This window comes from Neodiprion virginianus, chromosome 7 (genome assembly GCF_021901495.1).
Source record: "Neodiprion virginianus isolate iyNeoVirg1 chromosome 7, iyNeoVirg1.1, whole genome shotgun sequence".
NCBI classification, from domain to species: domain Eukaryota; kingdom Metazoa; phylum Arthropoda; class Insecta; order Hymenoptera; family Diprionidae; genus Neodiprion; species Neodiprion virginianus.
In genome coordinates, this window is record NC_060883.1 from 21,958,098 (window position 1) to 21,970,713 (window position 12,616).

Consider the following 12,616-nt stretch of genomic DNA (forward strand, 5'->3'; position numbering starts at 1 on the left):
TCGTTGAGTTGTGAAATATATTCGCAACGAGGAACCTGAAGATGAAGAAAAAAAAAAACTTCTTCCAGTCGTTAATTTTCCATTGAACTGAAATTTATCACACGACCGTCGATGCGCGGAAATAAAAGAATGAGAAGAAATTGGAAAAAAAATAAAAGAAAAAATGAGCGACAATAATAATCGACGAAGAAAAAGTAGAGGGAAAAACAAAAACTAGATCTCCAAGAGACGATGAAGTACGCATAATACGATAGAAAGCGTAAAATAAAGTAAAGAAGAAAAATGACACGGCAATTCGTCTTGTTAAAATTTACCAACCGGCGAGTTTCCAACGCCGTGAACAATAAAGCTCTCAAGCTTTTGTTTTCCCTCCGATAGTCTTCAACTTTTCCATTTATTTATTCAATCCTCTTCCATTTCTATCCTGCTCTCATTGTTATTTCCTCCGATTTCGCACTGAATTACTTTTCTTTGATTCTATTCCTCGTTCTACGATTTTATTTTCCAATTTTTTCCTCACCGTGTTCTTCCTTCCTTCTTGTTCCTCTCGTTACCAACCCCTTTTCATTTATTCCCTTGCCACTTTTAAATAGAAGAATAAATTGCGAAATTCGTATGTTACCTGAACCGTTCACAGCTCTGTACCTAAGCGTATATCAACACCGAGTTAAAAAAGTTCCCATATTATTTCATACTCGTGTATACTTGTATATAAACAATAAAATCAGACAAAGAGTCAGACATCGGTATCATTCCGAGATTCGAGAAGCGGTGTAAAAATATGAGCAATAATGACCGAAGTGTAAAAATTTCGAGTCCTTGAGTATAATTTACACACACACACACACATATGTATATATACGTACACTTACGTTAATTAGCTTATTAATGATGAATTATTATAACCCTATTCTCATATGTGATTCTTGCGCCATATTTTTTTATCACCATTTTTTCTTCGTCATTATTAACAACGTTATACGCGATTATATTATATTATGTTTATACATATTCACCCTGAATTGAGTAAGTGTATTAAATCAGCAAACAAAACAGCTGAGACGTGTGACTTGGAAATATAACCAACACGTCGCGTGGGAGAAAATTTTTGCACAATTCTTACTCAACGAAATACGTGAATAAGTATGATATATCGTATATTACGCATTCCTATATCGTATTCTCTTGGTACGATAAATAATACTCTGTATATCCTTGCAAGCTTCACGGTTCCGTACGTTTCGAATCATTTTTAAATTTTCTTACTTAAACTTGTGCGTCAAACGTGTAAATAAACAAAACAACCGCGATAAGAAAAACGATTTCAACAATCGTTGGAATTATTATACTATTTCTTTGATTATTTCATAGCTGTAATTAGATAAGCGATGAAATTTTTCCGCATATTTGAAAGCTCTTGAAAATTTGTTCGATTATTTATTTTTCTTTTGCTAAAATTCACAGAGAAACGACCGCGCTTTGACTTCAAATTCAAATCGTTTGGACGGTCGGTCACACGAATTGCGATTTTGGGGAGTAAATTAATCGCAAGCTCGATCCAGCCCGCGGCTTTTGACGAATCCAAACATCATAACGGTATTGCATATCAACGGTTTGCGGTTTCGAGCATTCAAACCATCTGACAGACGGCTTGACCGCAGGAACAATGGCATATCAGCATGTATTATATTATAACGTGTAAGCCGTCTCATAGAGCGCAAAACTGTCGCGAAACTGACGAGGAAATCAACAATTGAACAGTTTTTTTAAAAAACTCTTTAAACTTCACGCATAAGCCGATAGAAGGAAGAATAAAACAGGATAACAATGTGGAAGTATTGGAAAGTCAAAGGTTTAAACAATATGAAATTTATAGAAACGTGAGAATTCGTTACTAAAAACTTGAACTTGGTAAGTCAAAATATCGATAATTAAACTTTCCGATCTTTCCACATCTTCATTTTCGATCCGAAGAAACGAGTGAATAAACGGTTAGAATTAAAAAATTTCCAAGCAAATTCACTGAAATTACAGATTGAACATTGATATGAAACATTTGATGATAAATTTTGCAAAATTTGATATCACATTCTCCAAGTGTAACAAGTAATACAAATAAATTGTAACTGTCGTAACGTCATGTTTAATTGCTTCGTACGGTATGAAAAAATAAAAAATAAAAATTTTCCACCCCCGTAAGAAAATCGCTCTCCCTGTGATAACGAGATTCGTTTTTAATCAAGACTTAACAATGATACGAGACGCGTATGAGTGAAAATCCATTTATTTAGGGAGAAAGGAGGGACGGCGGATGGTCAATTTCATTTGGGCCTATCAGGTTACACCATGAATCAACCCCTCCCGTGTGGGCCGGACAAGAGAGGGGAAGGGCAGGGAGGGGAGGAAAATCCTGCAGTGTATTACGGAACGAGGGTGGCGGCGAGTCGAAGGGAGAAAAAATAATAACCTCACTCGGAACAACCACCCCCTGAGTATAACATTTATTTCGCTCTATGTACTCAGCCACGCAAGGAGAAAGAGAAATGAAAAAAAAAAACAAAAAAAAAAAAAAAAACCGTCAATTTCTGAACGGAATCGATACACCACCCTCCACCCTCGTTTAGTCCCTCGGTTATAGTTATCGGTTATCGTACAACGTTGCAGGGATTCCTGAATATTTCAGATAATTTCAAGAATTAAAACGATCTAGAGGGATTTTTTTTTTCCCTCGTTTCAAATTGCTTCCGCACAACCGTGTTTTAGAAACGTGACAAATATTTTTGAATAAATGTGTAAATATTCAGCTGAGTAAGATAAAGTATCAAAAAAAAAAAAAAAATTAACAAATAAATAAATTTTTGCTACATTTTTTTCCTCTCACGTTTCGACAGTCAACTTTACCAAAAACATCGATTCCCTTATACCGAGCAGTTAACGAAATCGTTGAAACGGTTTCACAGCATAATGAAAACAAAAAAAATAATTAAATAAATAAATAAACAAATAAAAAAAAAAAAAAAAAAGGCAACGCTACATTTCACGCGAACCCGGCAAATCGAGCCAATTCAAACCGTTTTACGAGTCTGTATCGCGATGCAGCGCGCTAATTGGCGAGGCAGTAGTACGACTCGAGTTTCGTCGGTCAGTGGTCAGTCCGCGGTTATGGTCGGACACGAAAACGTGAGCAGTTCTACGGCTGGCGCGTCGACATCAGCGTTAACCTGATAGTTGGATGGACGAATATGAAGGAAGAATTGGTCCGATTTTATTATCGTAGGCTTTCCTTATTACTCAAATCATAAATAAAAGCCTACAATTACCAACTTCGACGAATTCTTCCTTCGTATATCCGCCAAAGTCGCTGACTTCAAATTGATAGACGAATAGATGGATGGATAGATGGATGGATAGTTAGACAGATAAATAGACATATTTTATCATGCGCGTAGCGATGTTGGACAAGTACCTTCGTGGAAGTGTAGAAAAGTCATACCGAATATTAAAAAGTGAACGGAGCTGCGATAAAGTAGAGGACAGAAAATAAAAACAAAGTAAACGAGTAAGGAGAGAGAGAGAGAGAGAGAGAGGATTTTTGGTAAAAAATTTGCCGAATCGGGACCACGATAGAATTGGGGCGAATTTTTCTCCCTCGTTTTGAACCGTATTCAAAAGTTTGCTTCCGTTTCTCTTTCTTCCTTTATCGTTGTTCCAATTTTCACTGAATTTCTTAAAATTTTTTCAATTAGTTTTCGCGTTGCGTGCGTGACATTTTTCATCCCTCGAAATTTCCAATCTATTTATCCTTTTACCCTAAAAACCAGCCGGCGATGTTGTTGTTCTTATTCTACTGCACGAACCGCTAATCAATTGGATTTCCCAGGGATCACCGGCGCTAAAAGCTTCCGCGTAACGCTTCGTGTTATGTACGTGGTCTATATATCTACAGAGCTTTATATATATATATATATATATATACATATGTATATATATTTGTGTTTATGTATACGGGCTTGTGTTATTATACATACCTATTTATAACATAGAACGTACGTACGTGTTTAGCTATATGTACCTAAAGGTCGGATAAAATTTCACGCAAGCTTCAGCGAGCGAGCTTGACGAACAATTACCGTTAAAAGTGAAAGCAAGACTCGACGGATTCAATTTTATTTCTTGAAAATGCTTCTCGTTGTAAGAATGATCTCGAATTTATATCAAATCTGTTGAAAAATACGCATCTTGCCAAATTTTAAGAGTTCAACTGTACAATTATCATAATCAATGATGCTCGGTATATACTGAAGGGATAAAATTTGCAAATTTTATCGAAATCGTATCAAATGATATCGTGAAAAAAAGTGAAAAGCGTGAAGAATAAAAACAAAAATAAATAAAAAAAAAAAAATAAAAATAAAAACAACTTCAGACGCATTGTGAATTAGGTCAAGTTTTAAAATTTGTTAAAAACTTTTTCGGTCGTTCCGTTCATTTGCTCCTGTGAATTTTTTCAGTGAAAATACATCTGGCGAGGGAGAAAAAAAAAAAAGTTGTCCGATAAAAAAAGCTTACAATCCGCGCAGCTTCGCGAAATGTGTTGAAAGAGAAAAAACAACGTTCGATATCTCTGAAAAAAATATCGGTTACAAATCAGAATTCATGAGAATTCGCGTATATGATAAAGCTGAACCGAAAGCTCGCATCGTTGAACGAAGAAGATTTAAGCCGGAGGCTGTAAGGTGCAGCTAAGGGCAGGAAGGTTTCCATTCCGCGGGTCGCTGGCAGAAGCCTCACAGCGGAGCTTGCGCGCTTTCGTTATACATACATACGTAATAGTTTTAGTTCAATGGTGTGTTTGAAACAGATAGCGCGTACTTAAACGGTCTCACCGGAGGGGGGCGGGGAAATTACTATCCTGCAAATGGGAAAGCCAAACTCTCTCTCTCTCTCTCTCTCTCTCTAAGCTAAACGGTTACACCACGCGTTTATTTACGACGGATCTCCCGCAAACTCTGACCAAACTCTTAATTACAGGTGCGTGCATTATTCTGACGACTATCCTACGGCTCCACTGTTTTTACTCTCATTGCCAAGCCATTGCTGCACTCAGTCCTAATGAGAACCGGACAATAATTCTGCCATTCGAGTTACGATTATTGTTACGCGGGTGGAAAATTTACATTATTATGAAAAAAAAATAATACAAGTTTTTTTTTTTTTTTCTTTTTTTTAATCACCTCATTTTCAGAACTCGACACATTCACAAAAGAAATAAAAAACAGAAAAATAAATCGGGTTCACTTGTTCTTTGTATCATTTATACACATATTTGATCAAGTTTTTGTTTCTTTCGTTTTTTTTTTTTGTTGTGCCTGTAATCAATGATCGATGACGAATTTTTTGAAAAACTGGAAAATTTTGTAGCCAATTATTGAGAAAGAAGTCAGAGGTAGAAAGTTTCTTTAAGAAAGTTTATCTTCGTCTGTTTTCTTTTAAATTCATTCCAGGAGTAGCTGAGATTTGCTCTTTATTTCAGGTCCTGGAAATTTCTGAGACTGCGGGATGAGAAATATTGTTTGGAGGTATCGAATTTCGCGTTTGCAAACGAACGCTGCATTAGATTACTCTCGACCTGTTTCACTTCAAAGTTACAAGTTGTCCCTAACCTTTTGGGTAATGTTCGGGGCATTCCTCGAAACATCGATTAATACCAGAAATTGAGATTCAATATATACCCGAAGAATTTTCCCACGAAATTGTTAATTCAAAGTTATTTTCAATTTTTTTCAACAATTTTTATCTGAATTGCGAATCGATTTGTTATTTTCGAATCGCCCATTTCCTGATATTTGGGAAAAATCTAAAAAAAATCCAGTCACATATAATTGAGCCCTTGTTTAAAATTGAACTTTCATCGAATCAACTGACATGTAATTTAAAATAACAATTATGGATGTTAACAAGTTAAAAAAATTTGACGTCAGAATATATTCGCCACTTTCCGATTCTCGAACAGGGCTTTTTTTTCAACCCGCATTATGACAATCTATTTTCGCCACTTTGATGTAAAAATTTCATTCCAATTATTGTTTTCTCTTGCACTCATCATTGTTCAAAATAACACATCGTTCTCTGTAACAAAGACCCCGTTTTTAACAGTGACTCCAAAGTTTTTGTTACATTTTACCAAATTTTCTAAAATTAGTTCAGATTTTATATAACGGGCGTTCTGGAAATGGCAAATTGAATCGTAACTCGGATTGGAGTGGTTAAAAGAATAAATAAAATACAGCCCATTGTTTTTTCGACCACAATTCTTATGGAAAAAATTCTAAAGCAGGTATAAAATCTCAAGTTTCAATCTCGACCGCTACTTCGTAGAACGCCCCATAGATACTCGACGCGTTCGCAATCCTGCAGAAAAGCCTCTTATTCTTATGCCAAGATGTTCGAGAGCTTTCTCCTCCCATCAAGTAAGTATTCAATTTTGAATTCGTGTCTGATATAAAATCGCGGAGGAAAAGTTAGATAATAAATATTATTATTAATATAATTATGCAAGTTTCAAGGACTCTTCAATCCATTTAAGCTCTTTCTTTTTTTATTTACGACTCTTAACTTGTGTTTTATTTCATTAAATCAGAATTCTTTTAGCATAAAAATCTTCGAACCGAACTTCTTGCTTTGTCTCATCATCGGAAACTGATTTTGGATATTTGACACCGACTTATTTTTCTTACGCCTTCTTTTGCACGACTACTGTTCCGGTTTTTCTCGAACAGAAAAACGTCTGGTTGTCAATAACACTTGAAACGAGGAAAACTTCCAGGTCTCCGTTTCCCCGATTGTGGAGGGTAAAAGCTTTGTGTGAAATATGCTCCGCCAATATCGCAACATGCATGAGAAATCGGAAATTGCGATCGAATGACTCGACAGTTTCCGTCCTTATCGATAGTCGGTAATTCTCTGAGTAAAAGCACGATCGCAGAAAATAACAGAAAGCCTTTTGATTTATACATTTTCTCTTGCTCGTTACTTTTACCCTCCCTAAACAGAAAAGCAAAGCACGCCAAAAAGCTCGCCACTTTTGTCTCAGCGGCGAACGAATCGCGTGTGATTGCCATTTATTCTCTATGACTTCGCGTGAGAATTTCCCTGCGGCAGCAGCACGCCGCGACAAAGGTTTATAATCTTGATTCAGAGGGTTGAATATTTCTCGCAAGCTTGCACGCGAAAGCACAGAAGCGTTTCGACCCAGCGAAACCTTAAACGTTCTATCAAATGTCTGATGGTGAATCGGTAGTTAAACCTTCAACGTTCCTCGTCCTTTACTTTTGTTTCCGAGCAAACATAATCGGAAAAACAATTTTTCGACCTTCCGCGGAAATAAAAATTTCAATTAAACATTTTCAAGTAAGAAAAAAAAAAAGTCCTTTTCTGTTATACGCGACAGAAATTGAAACTCGCCCAACGAAAATATATTGCGCATGCAACGGAAATCGTTAAGTACACAAGTTTACATTTTAACGATCAATTATTCATAGCTGAAATGGAATTGAATAATTTGTTAGAGTACCTTGCATGGGCAAACCTAAAAGCTCACGTCATTGAAAATAAAGCTCAGGGTTATCCCGTCCAGGTTCAAATTTCAATTTTGAAAAAGCCCAAGTTTTTTTGTGATTCAAATTTATCTCTCCTCATTATTTGCTAAAACTCAAGTTTCTACAGAATGATTGCATAAATCATCGTCGGTAATAATCAGGTTTTAATTACCGTTATAAAATCTTATAAGGATAAAATATATTTTTTTTTTTTCTTTCCTTCTTCTTTACCTTTTCAGTTTTACAATTCAGTTTTCGTCGAATCTATACAAGAATAACGAGGCTGGTTTTTCTCAACCTTTTATCCCAGAAGTCCTGAAAGCGCGGAAATGATTATCCCTCAATTTGCGGGAAAGTCGAAAAAGGCTGATGCGAGCTTTGTTGAGAAATATTCGTGATGGCGATAAATTCGGATAAAAAATGAGCGCGACTCCGTCACCCGGCGAAATATTGGCAAGAGGTAGATTTTGGCGGTAGAAACCCTATATTTCAATCCCCATCCCTCGTTCCTCCCGCATCGTACGAATTCTGGGCCTGAACTGGGTGTATCTTCGCTCACTGGTGCGGATTTTTTGTTTTTAATTTTTATTTCTTCTTCAGCTCCATTTCTCACCAAATTTTATACCCTCTTTATTCTCGTACGATTCTCTCAGAGACAGAGACGCGAGCGCGTAAAAAAAAAAAAAAAAAAAGAAAAAAAAAGTGCTATATAATCGTCAAAAAGACGCCCGTAGTGTTCTTACCGGGTAAAAAAAAACGCTGTGGCAAAAAACTTTTCACCACAAGGGAACGAACGGAGGAAAAGTAGGAGAAGAAAAAGTAAATGAGAGAAACGAGGGGGTGAGAAACGTCCCAAACTCCTCGCGGAACGCGAGTTCAAACAGAACCCGCGAAAATCGTGTAAATCGTCGAATTCTACTCTCTCGGTATGTTAAAAGTTACCCTAAAAAATTCATTTCAATTACCGTACGAAAGAAAAACTTTCGTCGCTTAATGGAAAATACAACGTTATTCACGGTCACGTTCGAAACGTTTCAAGATAACAAATAGAAGTTTTTTTTTTTTTTTTTTTTTTTGAATTTTATTTTTAGGCTCCATTTTTTATATCACAAATATTTGTATCTCTAATAAATGAATTGAAAGTTTATCCTCAAGGTCTAATAACTCGTGACAAAATTCGTTACTCCAAATTTTTTCATTCGACGTTTTCGTTCATTACGTAATTGTGCAGCTGTTTCTTTATTTTTTTAATCTTTATGGTTTTCACAATTTTTGATTTCGAATTTTCCCCGAAATAAACGGTATCGAATGCCGTCAATTTTTCCAATCAGTCCTGTCCTATGTTTTACTTGAAAACACAAAAGGGAAGGGCGGTTATCCTGTCGCGATCGGGGTTGTACAATTATTATTTCAATTACGTAGAACCTGATTTTTCGGGGGTTTTAATTCGATCCAGCCGCATATTAATAATACCAACAACATTACGATAAGTAAGACTCACCAAACAAGACGATGTCTTCCTTTCACGATATTTCAATAATCAGACTGAAAAAAATCACGACACACTAAGAAGAGAAGTCAAAAAGAAGAAGAAGAAGAAGAAGAACAAGAATCTAGGTATACGAATACCAAAAAGACTTTAGCCAATGAGAGCACAAAAATTGCAAGACCAAGAGAGTCGCGAACTTAGCCAGATCTGATGTAGTGATACGAAAGCCAAAAAAAAAGGAAAAAAAAAAAAAACAAAACAATAAAAAACGAAGAAGAAGAAGAAGAAGAAGGAGAAGGAAAATATAAATCTGACACACGGATTAAAATTCTTCCATCGTAATTGTCGTTATTCGATACACGAGGCGGCTCATCGCAGGCTTGTTAATTAATATATTGTTGATGTTCAACAGTTTCGAGGCGTGTTGATTCGCGCTGAGATGCGACGTGGTCGAAACGCGAGAGTAAACTGACGGGCGAACGCCGCGGCGTGGAAACCTCATGCCTGATGCCACGACGTCCCCCCCCTCATCCTTCCCCCCTCGACGCCCTGCCGACGACGCTGGCGTCGAGACGCCGCCGCCGATCTGCACTCCCACGCCTCGATCCCGGCCCTCCAGGTGAGCGCATCTTCTCTTCACGTCGGGTTCACTTTCATCTCCGGCCTCTGAGGATCAGCCGGTCGGTGGATCGGCCTTCTCTCTCCTCGGAGCGAGTGAGTGAGAGGGGGCAGAGGAGGGGGGGGGGGGGGGGCAGAGAGAGAGAGAGAGTCGCGGTCCATTCCTTTCGTGGACGTTGTCGGGCAGCATCTCGCTTATATCTTAGCTGGAGATTATTACTCCATGAGACGCATTAAAGACTAACGGTATATTATCTCGTCCTGCCTCATCCTCGTCTTGTTCAATTTTTTTTTTTTTTTTTTTTTTTCCCCTTTCCCTTTCTTTTCGTAGTAGGTTGTTATACCGACGGAGAAAAAGTGATCCGATACGCGTTACGAAAAGTAGAACGAGAAGAAGAAAAAAAATTAGGCGCATCAATCTCATTTTTGTTTTTTTTTTTTTTCATTCATCATTTTCTTTGCTCTTCTCTTTTACTCACGGTGTGGATTTATTAGTTGCGGCAGTTTTCGTATTTACGAGAATCGAAGAGGGTTAAGCGAAAAGGGCTGCGAATACAATTTTCTTTCGCTAATTGATAACTACGCGGTGTGAAAACAGTTTTTCTCCGTTTTTTAAAATTCAAGTACCTACTTGCAGCCTTTTTGTAATTCTCATTTGCAATTGTAAGTACCAACGGCAAAAAAAGGGATCCGATACTCATTATGGAAAGCAGAAGAAAAAATTAGGCGCGTTGTACGCGTTTTTTTTTTTTTTTTTTCTTTATTCTTCTTCTTTTTCTCTTTTTCTTGCGGTATAAATTTATTAGTTGCAGCATTTCTCGTATTTTCGAAAATTGAAAAGAGTAACCGAAAAAGGCTGGAAATACAATATTCATTCTTTTTTCTAAACAGAAATTCCAGCAACGAATTCAAATACTGAACAACTACGCAGCGTGAAAACAGTTTTTCCCAGTTTTCTAAAATTCAGGTACATACAAACTTTTTTAATTCTCATTTACAATGAAATAATCATATCATAGAGTGATTGAAATTGATTCATGGCTCGATAATCGTAAGTTGTACTCCAAAATTTTATTGTTAATGTGTTTGATTTTTTTTTTTTCTTGCTGTTGTTTCGCATTCAAATCTAGCAATTATTGTATTTTTTCCCCCCTCAGAATTCAACGATGTTATGAATTTATCTCACGAGGAAATTGCCCACAAATTTTCAAAACGTTTGACGAAAAATCTTCCCTCGCGTATATTGATTTTGGACTTATTTATATTCACTTTTTTTACCCTCCAGGAGATAACTGAAAGACTTTCAGGCATTGAAAAACGATTATTGATCTCCAATCTTTCTTCGGTTTACTTCATTCACACTTTTTTTCTTCTTCTCGTGATACTATTCAAAGTTCCGAGATACCCTAACAATCCTAGATTCTTATAATTTCTATGTTTTTTATTCGACTGTAATTTTTCTTAAGTTACGTACACAGAAGAACCCTTCAAATTTTCACTTCAGTTTCGTTGTTTAATTTTTTATTTTCAGCAACATCGAACTCTTTTTTTTTTAACCACATTTGGCGAAAAACCCTTCTTTCCAACCTACATATTGTTCATATTTTAATAAATTACATGTACGAGGCACGCATATTCTCAATGAATTATACACAGCAATCCCATACTTTCTATGCAATCTACCGTTATTTTTTTTTTTTTTTATACTTCTCGTATGAAATTATTAAATATTTTATCCGCATTTTACGACGATGTTCATACAACTCGCAAGCTAATCAGTATCTCGTTTGTTGTTTCACAGAAACTTACCACGTATAACAATCTTTTCAAATATTTATTATACTTGCATACCGTAACGGACGCTTCCTTTATTTCATTTCTATATAACACATGAGACTTGAAAAATTTTTCGTCACATTCGATTTACCAGATAATGTTAAAAATCTAGAATAAAATTGGTAAAAAAGAAAACCACCGCAGAAAAGGACGAACCAAGAATCACAGTGTATGTACACGGAGAAAACAAGGAAAAATCCTCAAGCTTTGAAATAACGCTTTCGCCAAGCTGGCTGGGGATAATAACTGGGCGAGCAATATTTGCCAAAGACGGGAGCGTATCGGTCAATCCTTGCGTTATACTTTCCTGCTCAATGTGTGCGCATTCATATTTATATATGTATATGTATGTGAGTTATATATTAAAGCGCAGAAACCTCCGTGCGTGGGATACCGTCCACTTTTCTCCGGACACACAGCACGAGGTCCTGACCCCGCGTCGTTCGGCTCCAAAGAGCCATTCATCGATCTTTCAAATCCGAAGAGGAGACCCGCGACGTCTTTCTCCCTCAATGCAATTCAACCGCTGCTTCCGCATTCCTCGTCTATCTTTCTCTATTTATCGTTCTTACTTTTTTTTTTTTTTTTTTGCAATTGCAATCGCAATTCTGCAGTCGAATTGAAAGTAAATTGGTCGAAAAGTCTTTTTTCTCTCAACGCCATCAATTACGAGTCAAGTATAGCGCGAATTCGTCATGAATATATATAAAAAGAGAGTTTCGGCCGCAGATTCCTGTTACCGACATTTACCGACCCTAGTATGTTTGCACGTATTAAATGTAAGACGAGTTCTGGACACAGATTCCTACTACCGACACTTACCGACCCTTGTATATTGCATACATGCAAGAAGAGTTCCGCAGATAGATTCCTATTACCGACAATTATCATCCCTAGTATACTGCATATATGGAAAGCGAGTTCCGGACATTGATTTCTATTACCGACACTTACCGACCGTCGCATTTCTACGATCACGCAAATTAGATTCTGGCCAATTTTTCATTCGTTCGTGTACTTTGAGCAAGTTCCTGGTTCTTCTGCTTTTATTTCTCTTTCGATTCTTTCCTTTCTT

General features: G+C 36.8%; 1 protein-coding gene across 4 annotated transcripts in view; it reads right to left on the minus strand.

Moving 5' to 3' along the window:
- LOC124309343 (mucin-4) overlaps nucleotides 1–12,616 on the minus strand; it is a 108,523-nt gene that overhangs the window by 63,428 nt on the left and 32,479 nt on the right. For 2 of the 4 annotated variants that reach the window (XM_046772929.1, XM_046772928.1), the window contains exon 1: nucleotides 9,100–9,530. The exons of 1 other annotated variant lie outside the window; for it this stretch is intronic. The gene's annotated coding sequence lies outside the window, so the exon portion shown is untranslated. Of the gene's footprint in view, nucleotides 1–9,099; nucleotides 9,531–12,616 lie in introns of those variants that run through there. One more of the 4 variants, XM_046772926.1, reaches the window with a different exon arrangement.